General features: G+C 36.7%; 1 long non-coding RNA gene across 1 annotated transcript in view; it reads left to right on the top strand.

Moving 5' to 3' along the window:
• The window catches only part of LOC146768728 (uncharacterized), a 30998-nt gene extending 17968 nt beyond the window's left edge, over positions 1–13030 (top strand). The window contains exon 2 of the long non-coding RNA XR_014955937.1: positions 577–13030. This is a non-coding gene — a long non-coding RNA (uncharacterized LOC146768728). The remainder of the gene's footprint in view (positions 1–576) is intronic.
• The last annotated feature ends 7758 nt before the right edge of the window (positions 13031–20788 follow it).

The following is a 20788-nucleotide window of genomic DNA, read 5'->3' as shown; positions in this document are numbered from 1 at the left end:
ACCTTTGCAACTGAGCTGTATTGAACACAATGAGAAATACAATATAATTTTTTCTCTGAAATTGCTTGGAAATATGCTTATGTAAACTGTTATAAGCATATGTCTGTATAGTAAAGATCTCTGCACTTCCACTGGTTCTTTATATACAAATTGAATAGTTTATAAGGGAAATTATTCTTAGTTGTCATTGGTTTTAATGAAAGGGACTAATTCTGTCCTTTGAGATATGTGATTAAGTCAGGCCTGGACTCCAAGTGTATGTACAGGGCCAGTCAGTGTCTCCCCTGAGCACCATGTACACTGCTCTGCACACAGTACCACTGCTTTCAACGAAGTCCTTCTCCCACAGATTTTTTATTGACCTTCAGATAAGATTTCCTGTCTTCCCCCATACTTTTTGACTGCAGATCTTTCAGGTTTGTTATTTGTGTGTTCTAACTTTATGGTGTGTGCCTATGAGCAAAGATTTTTGGAGGCATGTGACATGAATATAGGAACGAGTAGTAACTTCATTCAGACTCACAATTACTGAATTTTAAACTAAGATTTGCCCTTAGGCTTCTGTTTGAATTGCAGTGGTTTGATTAACATGCCTCTAGGACAGCCAAGAACAACCTCTGTGTGGTTACCAGAGGGGAATGCATCGAGACATAATCACAGCATGGACCTGCAGCACCAGGTGAGGAGGTATTCCTGTGAGATAAAGATCAAAAGGCAACTATGAGAAAAAGGGAAAAATCTCTGGGGCACTTCCAAGTCCTAAAAAAAGCATCACAGACTCCACCACAAATAACAGCTAGAGAAGCACAGGGAGAAAGCCAGTGGATCTGCTTGAAGAGGATAGACTGAAATAATGTATTTGCAAATTTAGAGTTTGCGATAAGGGGATAGGAATTTCATAGAGGATCTAATTTGCTGTTGGCTGAAGGGTTTCGGGTTTTTTTGCTTGGTTAGTTGGTTTTTTGGGGTGTATGTTTGGTTTTGTTTCCCCTGATGAAACTGAGAAAGATAGTTTTCACTCTGGACAAATGTATGCTGATGTATACCTTAATTCCATTAAAAGCACTACAGTTCCAGAGGTGCCAAAATACAGGAAAGCAGGTTGGAATCTAACCACAGGGCTAAAAATTAGTTAATTTTTTTTCCTGAAATACATATAGCTTCTCTATGTATCTACCTATAAATTCCTAGGCATAATTTTCTAAACTAGCTGTAGCTTGGTAGGTATGAAGGAAATTAAGATTAGGTCTATAACAGTCCAGGTCACCTCCCTGTTTTCACATTCGGACAAAATTTAGACAAAATGGCACATGGTAACGATGACAGCTGAGCATAATTTATTTGATATTTCATTTCTGTGGATAAGCTTCAGAGTGAAAGATTACCACAGACAAATTAGAGAAACACTGTCATGAAAATAAATTAGAGTTTGACATTTTGCAGGTACTCTGTGACATGATGATTGGTGCTTTAGGAATATTTCAAAGTACAATTAAATTGCATCTCTTACCAAGAGACCATAAATCATTATCTGTAGTTCAGTGGGATATCTTCAGACCATATATTTTAGAGGATTCATTGTAGTTTATCATATTGTGTACCTTTAGGGAGTCTTAATCTTTAAATAATTGCAGTAATATTTGGTAGGAGACCTGAATTAGTTGCGCTCAATAAGTCAGGTTATTGACATTCTAAATCAAAGAAATTATGTTGTACTGATTTCACAATATTTAGGTATATTTGTGGTGACAAAAATACAGGCTATACAATATTATTCAAGATTGTATTTATTTGTCATCATTGTTTTCTTAATAATCTTTTTATCACCTTTGCTTTCTTAGACATTTCTCTATGGCTAAGTAAACTATCTATTAGAACATCAAAGCTAAACATTTTATGCTCCATGAATCACAAAAATAGATTAATGCCATGCAAGCATGCATCAGCTCTTCCAAATGGAAGATTTTCTCAATAAATGGTATTTACCCTTATGCTCCCTTTGCACTATTATGTTTTGCTCTATCCCATTTCAAACAATATAGAGAAAATCTGTCTTTGAACACAAAGTTCATCTAATCATTGTATTTTCAAAATTATGTTGAGTGTTACCACTCAACTCAATTATCTATGTGTAATTGTAGACAGTGGAAAACCCCATTGAGAATATAGTGAGGAGAAGTGATAAGGCTGCTCTAAAAACAAACATGGCAGATGGAAAAGTGGAAAAGACAGCAGAGTGACTGGCTAAAAACCCATTTCACTGCAGCCTCACTGTTGTCCTTAACGGAGATTGGGGTAGGAGTCATGTCTACCACGTTGAACAGCTGTGGTAGGCTAAACCTTGGCTAAGGGCTACACTCCCACCCAGACACTCCCTTACTTTCTTCAGTGGGGAGTGAGAGAAAATAGGACAGGAAAGTTCATGGGTCAATATAAAGACAGGGAAAATATTTGTCAATTAGTATTGTGGGGAAAAAAAATATTTACTGCTAATTAGAATAGATTCAGGGAGTGAGAAAAAAAGACAAACCTTAAACCAAGAATTTTTCTCCACCCTTTCTTCCCAAGATCAACTTTGTCTCAAACTTCTCAATCTTTTCCAGAGAAGATCAGGGTTTTGGGGGTTGGCAAATGGGAGTTGTGTTACTTCTCCCCCCTCATCACACTTTTCCTCTGTTCCTCATGGTCTATAGCTTCCTTCAGAGATATCAATCCACCTGCTCTAGAATGAGATCCTCAACTGTCTGCAGAGAAATTCCTGCTCCAGCAAGGGTCCTTCATGAGCTGCAGGGGAATTTCTGCTCCTATGCCTGCAGCAAGTCCTCGTTCTTCTGTGTCTTTGCCCTTAAATATGTCATTGCAAAGACACCACAGGCTTGAGTGTTGAGCTCAACAGGGTCATGTGCTGGGTCCATTTTGCAGTCAGCTGTTCTGGCATTGGTCAGTCCCTGCTCTCATTTCACAGAGGCCAACCCTGCAGTCCCCCACTGCCAAAACTTTGACATCTACATGTGAAATGAGTACATATGCAATCTCTGTTCCCCTTGCTTGTATAAAAACCTGGCAAATGCCTCAAAATCTTGCAGAAGAGGTAAAAAAATCAGATGATACTGGCTAAAATATTTGTAAATTAAAAGCCTTCTTTGAGATTTTTTATAGGGAGGAACTGGGGTTTTTATGAGATTTTATTCTCTTGTATATTTCTAGTTGCACTGCAACTGTAACCAATCCAATAAGGTCCCCTGTTGAGCAGAAAATAACTGGAGGAGCATAGAGAAACAGAGAACGCAGGAAGCACTGAAACATTCAGACGATTAACTTAATTTAGGACCAGTGTGCAGAGAGCAGCTTGCTAAGCAAAAAAAGAATTAAAAAAAGATTGTTAACATTTCACTCATTTTCAGAATTGTTTTAATAGGCAAAAACCCCATACATGGATAAATAGAACAAGTCAAGTGACTTGACAGTCAGCTTGCATCCACCACAGAGGTACCACACCTCATGGCTGCAGGATACATGGCCTCGCCCTTAACTGTTTTTCTGTTCTTCCATACTTCCAGCACACTGATCTAATTTCTCATTTTCCTTCTGCAGCGACATATGACCAAATAGGCATTTGGTGCAGGATAATCATTTGAATGGTGTAGAAACCTGCAAATTGGGATGGGGAAATCAGTCATTGCCCAGGATCACCAGGAATATGTTTGTGTTTTGGGGAAAAAGTAGAAAAGACATTTAAAACTTGATTGTTTGTTGTTTCTGGGTAGTCACTTTGATTCAGCTGTCATAAATTGCCCAAGAACACCAGATACTGATATATATAGATGAGCTATCAATCTTAAAGTCCTCTGAAAATGTCCTCTAAAGAGAGCATGGAATTTTGCCAGATAAAGACGGAATTGTTCAGATGAAGCTGAAGGAAGCACCTGAGGAAATTATAAGAATAAAAGGATTTAAATGCTTTGCTATCACTCTGATCATCCTTCCTAGACTTCTTTTAGGACTTCTACCTTTATACTTAGCATTTTAGCCTTATTGTCACTATGTTTTCTTTATTCCCTTGTTTTTTTTTTTTTTTTTTTTTTTTGTCTTAACTATTGTTCCTGATGTTGCAATGTTATTGGATTCTCTAGTTCTGTCAAAGAAAATAGTATATTCACACAGTCATATGTGTGCCATTTCAGATCTAAACCCTGATGACTACTCATCTTAAAACACAGGAAGCCCTGTATTCTTCCATTTCCCAAAGACTGATCTTCTCCTTGTTCATCTTCAGCAAGCTCTACTAACTGAAAAATGAGCTTACTAAATACTCTCTCTCAGGTTATGACTTTCTTAGTAATTATTAACGCTACACCAAAGCACAGAACAGGAATTATAGTCATGACTAGGGAGTGGTTTTAAAATGTATATCTGTCTTCCTGTATATTTCAAAATATTGAGACTGAATTATAGTCTCCTTCTTTGGCATAGCCCCAACTTTAGCACATTGAAGTAGAAGTTTGTTTTCTAATTTTCCTACTTTCAACTGTTATTCAACTAATGAGTTGAATAACAGTTTCAGACACTTCTAGATATTTTCATCTCTTTCTTTTCATGTATTTGCCCCATTATTTTCTCTTATGGCCTGCAGAATTCTTTCATCTTAACAAAAATAAGTCTGTGAGATTGTACTACCTCTGCAAAAGTATGGATTACTCCCAATATTTATGTGTTTTGCCTCTAACTAATTTTTTCACAATTATGCAAGATTTGCCTCTAGGAGTTCTATATGTTCAATCAGACCTTTTTTTCTGTCTTACATGTGGCTTCTGGTTACATGCCCTTCTTCCAGTTAAATCATTATAACTTCATGTAATTACTGATCTAATTCAGCAGTTTCTAATAATGAATTTTCTTACATTTCCATTTGATGAGGGAAGATGCATTACAGTTAATATCTCTATTAGGTAATGTTCACTAAAGCATTCTCTAGGTAGAAAATAAATAGTTAAAAGTAGATATTGATGACGTGGCCTTTTAGGACATCCTTGTTATTCTGCAGCCTGAACTGTGACACAGTGTACAGAGGGCAGGTGTAAGGCAGACGTGAGTTCCGTGACAGTGCAGGGTTATTCTGAGATGATTACAGAAACCTGACATAAATGAGGCTGGTATCATACTCAAAGAGGATGAGTTTATAAAGTTACAGCTAATACAGACTTCAGGACTGGAGCTGACCCACCTCTTCTCTGAAAAATGAGAAGAATAACTGCAGATCTGCTCAGAGCTGAGGCAGCACTGCCTCAGCAAAGGGTTATGTGTGAATAAGTTATCTCCAGCCACAGTGGATGTATCTGTGGATATACTCATAACATTGTGAAGTGACTGTTCCCTGGCCCTCTGCTCCTTACAGTCTGTAAAGCAAAAGTTCTTTAAGATACACTAAGGACTTTTTGCTCTTTTGGATTTCTGGTGAACATGTCTGGAAATATCTTGTGCTTGTACAGGATTTGACTTATGACATCTGAGAGTATTCTTCTTACCCAAGGAAAGAAAAGTTGTGATCAAAACAATTCTGACCTCTGTGCCATACATGATGTCTCAAATGTATCCTGATAAGAAGAATACTAGAAATAATAAATTCCAAGGCCAGCTAGCCTGACCTCTTGCACAGAGCAGGTCATAAGATTTTATTCTGCAACTCTTTCAAAAAACATAAAATTATATTGGTGCTGAACTCTTATGTGAAAGTTTAAATCTTTTGAAGTCACTGTCACAATTATGCATTTTCCAGTTGAAGTTAACAGTACTGACAGGGAAGGAGAGGATGTGAACTCAGACCACTGGATTTGATAGGGCTGAGGTTGGAGTGGGGTTTAACTTCACTGTAGCACAACATGAAGAATAGCAAAGCAAAAGGCTGTTACTATGCTGGCATCTGATTTTGCATTCCTTTTGGTTGTTTCTACCTAGCAGTCATTGTATGTAATTAAAAAAATTTTGATTGCTGTCCTGAGCAGATCAGTTGCTTTGATGGAACTACCATTCTCAAATGCTTTCTTTTATGAAATTGGAAGGCTTACAATTTCTTTTTCTTGCTTAGCATATCCATCTCGTTTCCTCATTCTATACTGAAAAATATATATAAATGGATTCTGAACCAGTATAAAAACATGAATACATAGAGTGCTTACTTTCCTTAAATATGAAAAAAGTCCAGATTTATTTAATAGGCAGCTCATTTCTCAGTACAGGCCAAAAGCAAGAAGGAATAAAATATGAATATATTAAACCATGTAGGAAAAAGGAACAACTGAGAAATAAATGAAATTGGAGGCAAAGCAACTCTGAATCTTTTAAAAAACCTCTTATTTTCTGACAGTTTTGCCCTATCCACTTTCAAGACCTTAAAATTAAAACTGTAGAAAGTATCAATCAAGTATTGAACTACTATTCTCAACAGAAGTTCTCCTTCATTAAACACATTTGGTAAATTCCTTTTTCACTGGTGGAACACAGAGGCACACATGAACTGTTTTTTAATTGAGTCTATTTAATTAAGATTTTAATCCTAATGTTATATAACAATAATACAGGTAATTTATCAGCTACCATTGCAAACTTGATTATATTCTTAACTGTCTCAATCAACATAATTTCAGAAAATTGGAAAGGAGTCACAAGCCAATTAAAAAATGCACATAGTTCTTATTATACTGCTGAATGAGAAAAAATCTGCTGGCCTGAATGTCAAATTTCCCTTCATGACCATTTCCCATAGAAATTTTCATTTTTTATTGTCTTCTCTTTGGTTATCTCTAAATCCAAGAGGTTGTGTACATGTAGTTACACTTTCACAATTGTAAATAAACATCCAATGCTATTGAAGTACAAAATTAATAGAGAAACTGAATGTTTTATGACTTTGTTACTGATGACAGTTTGTGAGTATTTTATATCTGCCTCAGTTTTATTGCGACATTCTTCCCTGTTAATATAACTAAGCAGGTCAAACTAAGCAGGTCACAGTGCATGTGTATGCAGATGCATACATATCCTTTTTAATCTCCCTTCAGGATTCTTTTAACTTGTTAACATGAAAATGAAGGCTATAATCAGAACTTTTTTTATATTTTCTGTGAGGAAGAGAAACAGTTCAAAACTGATAAAATTGACATGCATCTCTTAAGCAAAAAGAGAAAAAGTATGAAGCAGGATGAGTAAGCAAAACTACTTTTGTAGTAACACTACTCTAAAATTGGTCTAATTCTGTGCCTTTGAGAGACCACAGCTTCCTTATATTTCTTTCAAATAATTGAAAAATATTTTAAAGAAAAATATTTTTCCTTTATAGTTTCCTTACTACGGACATTTACTACTCATATATTATCTTGAATAATAGTATTATTAGTTGCATTACTCTCTACTTTCAGAGTTTGGCATCATAAAGAATAACTAAATGGAGCAGAAAGTTTAAACATTTTCAATAGAGAAAATCAGCTTTAATACCCAATTCTCTTTCTGAGGCAATTCATTATGCAAGTCACAAATGCAAGTGCTTCACAGGAAAAGGAAAAAGATGTGAGTACTCTCATGTCTCCTCTCCTGGATTCTATGAGTAAGTTCTCTCTTGTCCTACTGTGGCAGCTACCTTGCTTTTTCTTCTAGTCTTGCAATATATATTTGTCTTCAGAACACATCAAATCTGCAGTTAGTTTTTATTTTCCTTGCTTTTACCACATTTCTCCTTGCCATCTCTTTGAATATTTGACTCTCTTTTTAGCTATGCTTAGGCATGTACATGTTTTACTAGATCTAAATATATGCTCTTCTGAAAACTGAAGATAGAAGCCTGAATTTGATAAAGACACAGATGCTTTATTTTTAGAAATTTCTGCCTACCTTGTAACAACACTTTGGAAAGACATAAGGGAGCTCAGACCAAGAAGCAGTACAGTGACATAGATGCAACAGTTTGTGCAGTGTAACCAACACTGTGCAGGGTGTAGTGTAAATCCAAATGGGGAAAAATCCACCCATAGTATTTCCTGTACTCAGTGTAGTTGGGCATGGAAATGTGTTGAATTTCTGCAAGCAGGTTTTCTGCCTTTGGAAGTTTCAGAGGTACATGTCTGTGAGCATGCATGGGTAAATTCAGATTCTGATGATTATTTTAGCAGGGGTCATTACATTGAGAAGTGGGATGTAAAAGTTAATCAACAGAAAATATTAAAGAGAAGAACAGTTTCTTCAGGCTTTTCTGCAATGAAGCAGCAGGATGGAACTTAAGATGTCCATGTCTAAAATTCAGAAATTTGCTTTTCAGCCTTTGACTGATTTGGAGTAGGCACTTGAATTCCAACTCCAGCTTTCTAAAACTGCTCTCTATTTGCTGGGCTATGGGGTGTTTTGGGGCAGCATACTCCTTGTGTAGCTTCTTGGATGAATTTATTCCATTTCACACAAAATATGTGGTGTCTGTGGAATATGATTTAAACTCTTCTGTGCTTCAGCTGATCTTTGTCAACCCAAGGGCAGACTACAAGGCTGCAGAATCAGTTTTTTGTTTTCCTTCTTGTATGACTTTCTCCTCCCCACTACTACTTTCAGTACGGAATTTCTGCCTTAAAATATGCTGTATTTGTGGGCTGAGGGAGATGTGCTGCATCTCCTCAGGTGTAGCTGAAAATTAAGCCTCTGAATGCTATCATAGACCCAGCTGTCTTCCCTGGCTGCATTTTGGAGGAAGCTCAGTGCAATGGAAAGGGTCTCACTATCCATGTCCAGTCATTATGGAATCAAAATTGACCCCTGGCCTTACAAACTGTGTAATGCTGATTGCCTCCAGGTCAGCGAGGGCTAGCCCTCTGTGCTGGGATTCATCCTTAAGGGGGTGAATTGGGATGGTACAAAACGTGTCCAGGGAATAAATGCAGGGGCAGTTTCTGTGCTGAAGCTCTCAGGGCTGAGCTGGCTCTGGTCCCTGTGTGCCAGCAGCACAGATGTCCCTGCAGTGCCTCTCTCTCTGTGCCTCCCAGATGCTGGAAGCAGAGCAGGTAGGACGGTTTGTAAGTCCCTGTAGGACACAGCTGTGAAACACTCCTGATGGCCCTGAACAGGAGTCACCTGGGGATTCGTGGGCAGCCTGGAGGCAGAGGCTCAGCTGCCAGCCTACCTGCTTTGCAGAAGCTGTTTGCATAAGGAATGCAGGAGCCAGAGGATGCCTGGCAGCTGAGGCAGGCTCCTGAGGACCTACTTTTCAGACCTAGGCAACTGCTGACACATAAATGGCACTTAGGTGGTTTTATGAGCCCAAGCAAACATTTCAAGTTTATGAGATCTGAGGCTAGTAAGGTTTTCAAGGAATCTTAAATGGGATTTAAGCCAATACTAAGAAATCCCAAGAGCTGCCAAAATATTTTGAATATAAGCTACCTTGGATTCTTTTTAAAATATCATCTTAGTGTGAAATTGTTATTAGCAATGAAGAAATAATTTTATGACCTTACTGTAAATCACATGTATTTGTTTGTTCTCTGTAGGAGCAAAAAATCTGAGGAAAAAAAAATGTTTTTCTGCTCCACACACAACTCTGAGGCTGAAGTGGGTGCAAGGTATCCATTTGAGTCTAATTACCCAACTAGGCTGAGCACAGCCAGTCCAACAAAAACCCAGCTGTAGTTTTTAATTGCCTTAAATGAGCTCCTAAATAACTATGTGGAGTTGAACCACAGCACAGAGAACACAATACAAGTGCATAGAAACCCTGAACACCCAGGGCTCTAGAGTGCTCAATTAAACTTGCCTTGATTATTCAATACAACAGAAGTGTGCAAATTAAAGGCTTTCATGCTACAGCAGGCTACAACCTCATTCTCAAGTTTCAATATTGCAATGTAACTTAATTAAGATTTTCCCCACACAAAGCATAACCCTAGAGGTAACTTTTGTTCCAAATACCTCACATAGGTATCTCTCCTGCTGTTAAGAGAATGGCTCCTGGTGAAGCAAAATAAATATTATTCTGGCATAGACTCACTTTTTTGTATACACTGAGAACAAAGAAAGGAACAGTATGAAATCATTAAAACATTTAAATCACCATGCTGAAATACAGTTGCTGAAAGGCCTCATTCTCATTGTATTCAGACTGTAAAGTGCCTTAAAATAGTTTGTGAAGAACCCACACAAATTTCTGATTCTGTAACAGATACTCAGTTTGAATAGGCACAAATTGTGTGGAAAGTTGCAAGTGCAAAATTTTTGCCCTGTTTAGGTCAATGGTACAAAACCAGTAACATCAATATGCAGTAGAAAGAGCAGCTTAATCTCAGTATGTTTATTTGTTCATATGGTGTCATGAAATGTTGGGGGTTTTAACAACTGTGAAGTACACTGGAGTCACTGCACGAAAGGCCTTTTAAATTCAATGAGGCATTAATTATATGGACAGAATGCCAAACACATGGGAAATGGTTGTGAGAATATGCTGGGTTTGTCCTTTATATTTAGTTTAGAACCACTAAAATGTATTAATCACTATTTCAAAACTGGACTGTTAAAATGGAAATCTTAGACAACAGAATAATTTAATCTCAGTACCAAGTAATACTTCACACCAAAAATCTTTTTATACAATTTGTGCCCTTCTAAATGTTTAAATTAAGCACCAAATTATGTTAATAATGATGTAAACAGTATATTGTTGCTTTGCTTTGAAAAGCTCTTTTCTCCAAATAATTATTAGTAAATTCAATTATTGAAAGCAAAAATACATCTTAATTTTATTATGCAGTTTGTTTGACCACATCTACGCAGACTGAGAAAGCCATGGCACTTTATAGTTTTACCTCAGTTATTAGACAAATTTATCTGTTGCTTTATATTATTCACACTTTTCTTTCACATTTCACTGTCTTCCATTATCTTATCATTGTCTTTTATCTTCCTTTCAAAAGGCGACATTAGAAGCTGATTAGAACCTGATTTGATGCCATTTTTTGTCTCCACATCAGTCAGTTCTGGTTTTTTCACAATGAAACTTTCAATCCCATTTCAGGAAATTAAAAAACAAGAGTTCAACATTGGCACAAGAATAATTTCCTCTGTCGCAATATTTTCTTCTACGTAGTATATAAGCCTAAATCACCCCTGAGGCATCTAAAAGCTATGCTTTGTCATCTCTGAATTTTAGGCACATAAGAACTATATTAGATCTTAGTAACAACACTGAAGACAGAATTCTATGTTTAGCAGGTTAAGACCCAATATGCATATTTTACTTCTGAACATGTATGTTTAGTATATCTTCTAGAAAGATTAGTATTTTTTCCCCTTAAATTAATTAATCTACAATAAATTCCAATTGCATAAAAAATAAATGATAAATTCAGATGTAGTTTTCTGATAATTCTCTTAAATTTGTGAACAATGTGAAAATTATGTACTTTTGTCCAAACTCAATATATGGTTGTTGTGGTCCCACCAGGAGCACTTCTTTGGAACAACCAATGGACTGAACAGCTGATGTCTCTTCTCTCTCACTTGGGTGTTAGGTCATGTCATCAGAGAACAGCACAGGCCTTTTCTCAGTCTGGGTAATCCTGCCAGTCAGTCCACAAGCTTTTTGAAAACCAACTAGGCAGCAACACTGAAAACAGAGAAGAATTCTATTAGGAAAAGGGTAAAATAAAGAAGAAAATTTTGCATCAGGTACGGATAAGTTTGATGTAAATATTTTATTTCATGTGTATTTTTCATCATTATATTTCACGTATTTTTGAAAGTGCATTTTGACATATCTCTGTGATCTATAATACATTATCTACAGTATAACTTCTGGATATAGACATAAATCTACAAAAGTGGGAAATCTTTCTCTTCAGATTTCTGTCAGATTCTTTGGTGGTAGGGTAGTAAATCAAGAATATAAACATGCCTCTTCACTGAAGCTCCTTATGTCTGTTGTACATTTGTATGTATATAATGCCAGCATTGGTCATTAGAAAATTGCTCTAAAATTACCCTGTTAAAAATGTGAATCATCCTTATGAATTTAGTGTTATGAAATGCTAGAGTGCAAATATAATCCTTCTAAATATTTTAGCAATAGTAAAATAAATAATGTACAATACCTGGTCATTAAAATGTCTTCTGGAAAGAGAAACTAATATTAAATGAGATATTTTATCATTAGGACTTGCTAGGATCGGAAAGAATGAGGGAGGAAAGCACTTTCATCAAGTCAACAGATGATTCTCCAGAAGAATTTTTTGTTCATTCCTCCACCATGTGACGGTTTTTAGAAATTGTAGTTGAGAAGCATTATTTAATGTTCAGTAAGTCTAGCAAATAACTATGCAATAGCTTCCAAACTGATGTTTGAAACCATTGCACAATTATTTTTATTGTGCAATTTTATAATATTATGAAACTGCTAATGAAACTATTATCTCTAGCTTCCATTTTTTTTACTAGTTAGCAGTAGTGCAGTATTTTCAGGGAAGCAAATGAAAATCAAGCATTCTTTGTTAAAATAGAACTAATATGGAAGTACTATTAAGGAACATCTGTTTTCTTACCATTTTCAGCTGCCTCAGTTACAATGATCATCCTTTTTAATTGCTAAACACCTGTCTTTTATTATATTTGATAGCAATTCTAAATTTCATTTAATTTCCAGTCTCTTATCTGATTTTGAAAATGTTTTACTTCTATAATGCCCATTTACATGGTTTATTACCTTAATTCTTCTATTTAATATTGAGAACCCTAAAGATGATTATGGGATTAATTGTGCAGGAAAGTAATATTTCTCCCTTTTAGTATAAACCAGATACCTGCTCTCCAGTCTCTCTGGGGGAAAGAGAAGGGCAGGGAAAGGGAAAGGGAAAGGAAAGGAAAGGAAAGGAAAGGAAAGGAAAGGAAAGGAAAGGAAAGGAAAGGAAAGGAAAGGAAAGGAAAGGAAAGGAAAGGAAAGGAAAGGAAAGGAAAGGAAAGGAAAGGAAAGGAAAGGAAAGGAAAGGAAAGGAAAGGAAAGGAGAAAAGAGTGTCCTTAAAATTAATAGTTTCTAGTGGCATTAGGATGAAGATGTAGTCATGTTTCTCAAACTACCACCACTGACTACTTACTGTCATTGTTGAACACATTAAATGTCTGAATATTGCAAATACAAGCAAGAAATAAAATTGAGATAGGATAACCCTTTCTTTCAATAAAGAGCAACAGGGAAATAGTATATACAACACCTTGTTCTCACTTGCTCTGAGAATCTTCTGCCCACTTTCTGTCACATACTAACCCGTGAAGTAAGCTTTGGCTTCTGTATCAAAACCCATGACACTGGACACAAATTTGATATTCCAAATGAGGTTATCTGACAAGAATGATTCTCTACTGTAAATAATTGCTCTTTGATATGCCTGAAAAAAAAAGCTGATAAGTTACTTCCTCAAAGCAATCAATATTTAGATCTTCCTTACTCATACATGGGATCAGGGTCATGGAAAGTGTCATACTGAGTGGCACAGTCATTATTATAATCATAGAATAGTTTGAGATGGAAGAGGATGTTTTAAATGCCATCTAGTCCACCCACTCATGTACTTGAAGAAACCATGCTGTCTGTCTGGAATCACCTCCCTGTTCTCCATTTACCTTAGCACAGCTTCTAGGAGGATCTGCTCCATGATCTTCCCAGACACAGAGGTGAGGCTGACAGGTCAGTAGATCCCAAGATGCAGTTTGTTACCCTTCTTAAAGATGGGTACAAGTCTGGCCAATCCCAGATACCTGATACAGGGAATCTTTCAGTCAGCAGGTACAATGTGTCTAGGGGAAAAAGTTTTTCTTTTAATCTCATTATTATTATATACCCTGAAGAATGACAATTAGTTTCTCTTTTATAAATCCTTTTTTTTTTTTTTTTTTTTTTTTTTTTAATGGAGTTTGGTACTGTAGCAAGATTGTCTCCACAGGGTGTATGTACATCCACATATTTATGTATGGGAGAATTCTACAGGAACAGAAGTAGCAGGGCTTTTTATTTACTATCAGTATCGATGCAATTATAAAATATAAAGATTCACAAATCAAAACTTCTCAAACTAAATATTAATATCTCCACTCAAGCAGAAAGATTGTTGGATGTTCCATTATCATTTTCATGACTTGAAATTCAAGGCATACAGTGAGAAAGGCTCATGGGCTACAATTGCAAACATGCTGCTTTTGGTGCTGTGTGCCTTCTGTGTTCTTATTGATACCTCTGACATTCATGCATGTAAACAACCTGTACAACATGGTTATGTATTTCTATGGTCGTTTGTGGTTTTAGATCTCAAAGTGTTTTATTAAAATATGGAAGAATTTTCGTATTATGCACGCTAAAGATAAGCTAAAGGAATGTCAGCATTTTTCCTCTCTCAGCTAAGACAAATAGAAAAACTAACAGAAGAGTTGTCTCTCAAAGCTGAACCATTTGTAGTTCTCATTGCAATTATGAGTCTTCCAGTGTCAACTCTAGGTACAAACATAGAAAACACTGGTTGAAGCAGCAGATTCTGGGAATGGCCTGGGTGAGCTTGTGTCAAGCCACACCACAGAGGATACTGTAGAGCTGCACTTGTAGTTATAAACCATGAAAGCCACAGATCATGCAGGGCCCTGGCCCTGGACCTGTAGCACACGAAGCTGCTCAGGTGTAGCCACAGAGTTGCAGTGAAATCAGGAGTCCATCTACTTAAATTCAGTATCATGATTGAATTTATTGATATTCTACTTCCCTAAATTTCCAAATGAATTCACAGAGTTTTTGTGCCTTTTCTGCCACTGACAATCTGTTTTTTGTTCTACAATTTCCTCATTGCTGCTATTATTTTTGTTCAGTTACAGGCTTAATTAATTAAGCCCAAATCCAAAAGCTGAGCTTCATTAATTGAAAGTTCAGTTCTCAGTATTTCCAATAAAAAGTTCTAGTCATCTTCAGAAGTGTTTAATTCCTTCCAGAAGTACATCTTTCCTCTTTTCCTGTCTTTCTGTTTCAGAAGTTAATGGCAATTTCATTATTAATAACAAGGAGATCAGAAGTCTTTAGTGTGATGGTTATACAAACCAGTTTGAGATTTTATCAGAGCTAACATTGGCAAATCTTAGCTCTAATAGCCTGTGGGTGCCTCTGAAAATAGTTTGATTTGTTTGTTTCTCTCTCTTTTTGTGGCTTGTACTGTTATCTAACTGCCAGTGGTCTGAATGAGAGTTCTCCACAGATAAGTATTGCTGGAGCCAGATGACTTATTATCTTTATCACTCTTCTTCTCTAAAACAGAGAGTGATAAATTCAGATATTCAGATGTTTTCACTTTTTTAGATATTGTATGGTGATTACTATGTGGTTCAACACATTAGTTTGCCAAGTGCTTACTCATTTGAACATACTAATGAACTTGTAAAAAATACTAAATTGGTCTGTTTCGATGAACAAGGCACTGAATAAGCCTCCAACATACTGAGTACTATGTCAGTCATCTTACCTTGTGGGATGTGGGGTTTTGTTCTGAGACAATTAATTGACCATCTTTAGAAATGCCTAAATATATAAGTAGGTATATTTAGTTGTCTTTAAATTGTCAGTAAATCATATTCGATTTTTTGATAATTTCTATCAACCTAGTTCCATTTAATTAAGAACTTGTGGAATTTTATGTGTGATACTTTCCAGGAAGAAGAGGAGGGGAAGGGTGAGAGGGGGAATTAGGAGGAGAGATGAGTAGGAGGTGGGAAATGGAATAACAAAAAATTCCTCTTGATACATTTTCTCACTCCTACTTTTGCCTAATAGAGTTTGGCTTTGAAAAAGCGTACTTTGTAAAAGCGTGCAATGTTAACTGTGATTAATGCTCACCAGTAGGTCTAGCTAACTTTTTTGGGACTGAAAAAATTGAGAAATCTAGTGAAAAATTAATGCTGTTGATAAGTGTACCTGTGACTCAGAAGTGTGCTCTAACAGGTTGACTTAAGATAATTGAGAAATTAATTTTACCCTCTGCTGTGTTCTAAGTAAAAAAGCTTCCAAAAGCTTGCTACCTGCTGTCTTTTAATATGGTAATTATGTCTGGGCAGGTTTTTTTCTGCTGTTAATCTATGCCTTGAAATGCCTGATGCCAGTATGTAAATATTAAATTTTCAAACTGGGAGTCTGATAATTTAACCATTTCACCTGGGAAAAGATTGTGAAAGGTAGTACTTATTTCATCTGGTAAGAATATTGTGTCTGTTTTTACATAATTGGTTAGGAGCTAACTAAAGGCAACTTCTTCCCCATCTTAGATCTGACCTTGCATTTCTCCAGCTTGCATGTGATTTTCCATTCCTAAAGGCTGTGGCACAAATGTTTTCAGAAGGAACAGGAGGATGAACACTGCTGGTGGTAAACTGTCTCTTTTATGTTATGAAGAAACATATAATTTTTTCTGGGAAATATTTAAATGTATATTGGTGTAGGGTCTTAGCCTGATAGCACAAGACTCTGACAAACTCATTGCTAACTTTCACTGATTGGAAAGCTCCAGGCATGCAGAACATAGCATGGGAGCTTCATGCCGGATAGATCTCTAGCCATCAAATTAATAGAGACAATTACTGTAAAGAATGGTTTTTCTTTGTTTTCCAGCCAAACCCTTTAAGTTGTGGGCAATAAAAACAATGGCATGCATTATATTGTCAGAGTTTTAAGCATCCTTGGACTAAAAATATCCTTTTATGTACATTATAACTTTCACGCAGCTTAAAATCATTGTCAGGATTTCAATTTAATCAAATTGTATTGGGTTTGTATGGCCATGGATTTGGTAGTGGGAGGGCTACAGGGGTGGGTCCTGTAAAAAGCTGCCAGAAACTTCCTCAGTGTCCAGCAGAGCCAGTCCGAGCTGGTTCCAAAGATGGACATGCCTCTGGCCAAGGCTGGACCAATTAGAAATGATGGTAATGCCTCTGTGATATCAAAAGAGAACATGAGGGGACAGTTCTATGTGCAGCCAGAGAAGCGCGGAGTGAGAACATGTGAGAACAATTTTGCAGGCACTAAGGTGAGTGCAGAAGGAGGGGCAGGAGGTGCTCCCAGCACCAGAGCTGAGATTCCCCTGCAGTCTGTGGTGCAGAGCATGGTGAGGCAGCTGTGCCTCTGCAGCCCAAGAAGGTCCACAGGGATGGAGAGATCTGCCTGCAGCCTGTGGAGGTGCCTGTGCTGAAGCTGGTGGAAGCCTGGAGGAGCCTGTGACCCCAAGGGAGACCTGTGGAGAGAGAGGCCCTTGTCCCAGTCTGGAGCAGCCTGTCCTTAGAGGACTGCACCCACTACATGGCAGAGTGACCTACACTGCAGCAATTTTGGGAATGTTGCCCATGGGATGGACCCATATTCTGCAGGTTGACCAGAGCTGCTGCTAGTGAGATGGAGCCACATCAGAGAAATTCATGGAGAGCTGTCTCCTGTGGGAGGGACCTCATGGTGCAGCAGGGGAATGACTCCTCCCTCTGAGCAGTGGGAGAAGCCTCAGGTGACAAACTGACCATAACCTCCGCACCCTGTCTCCTGGCGCTTTCCGGAGTAGGAGGTAAAGCTGGGAAGGAGAGAGGGGTGGTGGGGTGGTGTTTTTTAAGGGTTTATTTTACTTCTCATTATTCCACTCTGATTTTTTAATTAAAAATTTCCCTTCATATCTCTAAGCTGAGGCTGTTTTGCCAATGATGGTATTTGATAAGCAGTCTCTCTCTCTCCTTATCCCAACCCATGTTAAATTTTCACTCTGTCCAGCTGCAGAGGGGAGACAGTGAGTGTCTTTTGTGGGTGCCTGGCCAGCATCAACCCATGACACAAATTTCTAGTGTTTAAAACAGCAAGAAAAAGGATGCCTTAAGGTCTGTAGAAAATGGGATTTGAAATCCATTGCAGATGTTCTCCATATCCAAATGGTGTGTACCTATCAATGTCATATACCAAACCATAAAACAGCTTCTGGTCCAGAAATGGAAGTGGAGATCCTGCAATTCTGTACATGTTGCCTGTCTGGGACCTCCCAGGCTCTACTCTACTGTTAGGACTGTGATTGGTGTACTCAGGCATGCAGCAACTTCTTTTCATCAAGGGCAAACAGTGATTTTTCCTCAGGTTGTGAACCAAAATAAAAACTAGGTTTTATTGGGCACATCTGTGTTGACCTCAGCCCTGGAATTTCAGTATTCTTTGATCCCTTTTTTTCCACATTCTGTTAAATGTTAAGAAATATACTATGAGGCTATGCATTGTATTGCAAGAGCAAGTAGTGGTCCCAGTTGACAATAGCTCATTTGTATATTTACAAGAAAGAGTGGGGAAAGACTGAACTAAAACCTACTCTTTTTGCCTAGATCCTTTATATCATGAGATCCAATAAAGTCACCTGGAAAATAATAGAAAGCTGTTTCTTTAATTAAAAAAAAAAATATTCTGTACTTACCTACGCTTAAGAAGAAATTAGTAGTCCTGTTTACACAAGGGTAATGTGATGAAACAAATATATGAAAAGGAGTGGGTAGTCTTTCATTGAAATGCCACCAACATTTTCTTAAAGCTCCAAATAGTCTTTCTTCTCATCTTTAGAATGCCTTATAAATTGTATAACTAAGTACAGAATTTAAAATTTAATTTCCCTATAGGGATAATAATAACTTTCAAATCTCACAGAGTGGCCCTCTCCAAAAATCAGCTCTTTACGTTACTGTGACATTTTTATTTTATTGTGCCAACTCCTTTCTTGATTTTTCTTTGGAGACTCTCTAAAATGGTTATATTAGAGATGAATAAAATCAGACCCCAGAAACACAATTCCAAAGCCCCGAAAGCACTTGAATAATATGAAAAATTATTTATTAAGTAAAGATGCAGTAAAGAAAGTTATTGTTCAATGGAGTGTAATTCAGTAGAAGAGAAATAAAATTATATTTAAATGACAATTTACAAAAAATTTTCCTTTTATTTTACATGTGAACTATAGTTTCAGGATAAGAAATTATAGAGTTTGATAAGGAAAAGATTTCATGAATAATTAAATATATTATGAATTTGTTTTGAATAAAGGTTGGATGCTCTCTCTCTTCAGTTGCTTTAAATACATGTTATATTACTATTTTCTGTCAGGAATGCACTCTATAGGTCCACAGAGACATCTTTGATTCTCTATTCAGGAAATGGTTATCACATGGAATTTTCATCATTTCTTTGCTGTTGAAGTAGTATTTTTGCAACTATGTTTATTTGAAGAAATTCAAGTAGTAGCCAGGGGAGGCTGATCACATGATAGAAAGTTCCTTCTTTGCTCTTACCTTTTTAAGATTAAAATCTTTGCTTCACAAAATCTCCTTGAATATTTATTTATGTATTTTTATATATTACTGTCTTTTCAGTGTAAAATTAAGTTATGTGGGACAAAAATCTTGTCTTACACAGCCTCAGGGGGCATTAAACTAGAGTGAGTTGAAAAAAAGAGTGCTTCATCATTGTCTTGTTGCTTATGAAGTCATTTACATGAGAGCAAAGGAGGCAGAACATGCTACTGTTTTGTTATGAGTAATACAGAGAAATAAATAGGTGCAGCTGCAGCTGTGCTATTAATGGTAGGGAATTGTGCTTTTCCATAACCACTATTGTATTGTGTAAGTAGAAACTTGTATATTGAGTCGGTCAGTCATGTTATCTGAGTTATTATGCTCTTGATTTATAGTTTGCAAGCAGTTCAGAATCAGCCTTAAGGCATCAGCACAGCATAGGATCATAGAATTGAAAGAGTTAGATGTTTAACTACTTAATGAACAAAAGTTTATGTTTTGTTCTTGTAGATAAGTATAATTTGTTCAATGAAGTTGGTAACATGAGAAAAATCAATATTTTTCAGATAATTATATAAATTCTTGTACCTTAATATTTTTTAAAAATGAATTATTAGTTTGTTTACAGGTTATTAAAAATGAACAGAAAAACAGGTGATCGTCTGTTGATAAGACTTTTATATGTACACATTTGGGCTGTAATTTATCCATGATTCCCTAGCAGAAGTCCTGGAGACCTTATGGTAGTTCTCTGACAGTATCAACTCAGTGCTCAGGAGGTCAAAATGCAGTGCAATGTTAGGAAACGTTAGACTTATTAAGAAAGGAAATCATTTACTATGGTATATCCACTACATATAACATACACATGTTGTTTTATATATATATATATTTAAAACAACATATAATCACCACATCTTGATTAAGGTAGGCAGTAAAGTCTACAGGATTTAAGTAGGACAAAAAAGGCCCACAATATAATTAGGGAAGATAAGAAACATAAGACAGTATAGGCCAAGATAGGGAAGCATTTCAGAGACAGAACATTAAGTTGTAGGGCTCATCTGTGACAAGGCATTCTGGAAATCAAAAGTGTGTGTTAGTGCAAATAATAGTTCCAAACAAAATCATCTGTCAAGAACAGTGTTCTGGAGTCAACATCTGAACCTGAAAATCCTGAACCAGAAGATTTCTACAATTTGGAAAGATGTGCCTGTGGAACCTTTTCATACACATTTCCTCTTAACATCTGCTACTGGCTAATGTTGTGGAGATGATAAAATAGGAGGATGCAATGACTGGTTCTCTGCTGCTAAATAAAACATGGTAAGGGACCTTCCTCTGGTCTTAAGGCCAAGTATTACATCTTGGATGAAACCAAACTTCACTTGGCTCTGGATCTCTTCTGGGCTTTATACCATGCTTTTTTGTCCTTAGAAAATAGTT

This window comes from Lonchura striata, chromosome 1 (assembly GCF_050655825.1).
Source record: "Lonchura striata isolate lonStrDom1 chromosome 1, ASM5065582v1, whole genome shotgun sequence".
Taxonomy (NCBI): domain Eukaryota; kingdom Metazoa; phylum Chordata; class Aves; order Passeriformes; family Estrildidae; genus Lonchura; species Lonchura striata.
The sequence above is the reverse complement of the archived record's forward strand: the minus strand, read 5'-3'. Positions and strand labels throughout refer to the sequence as shown.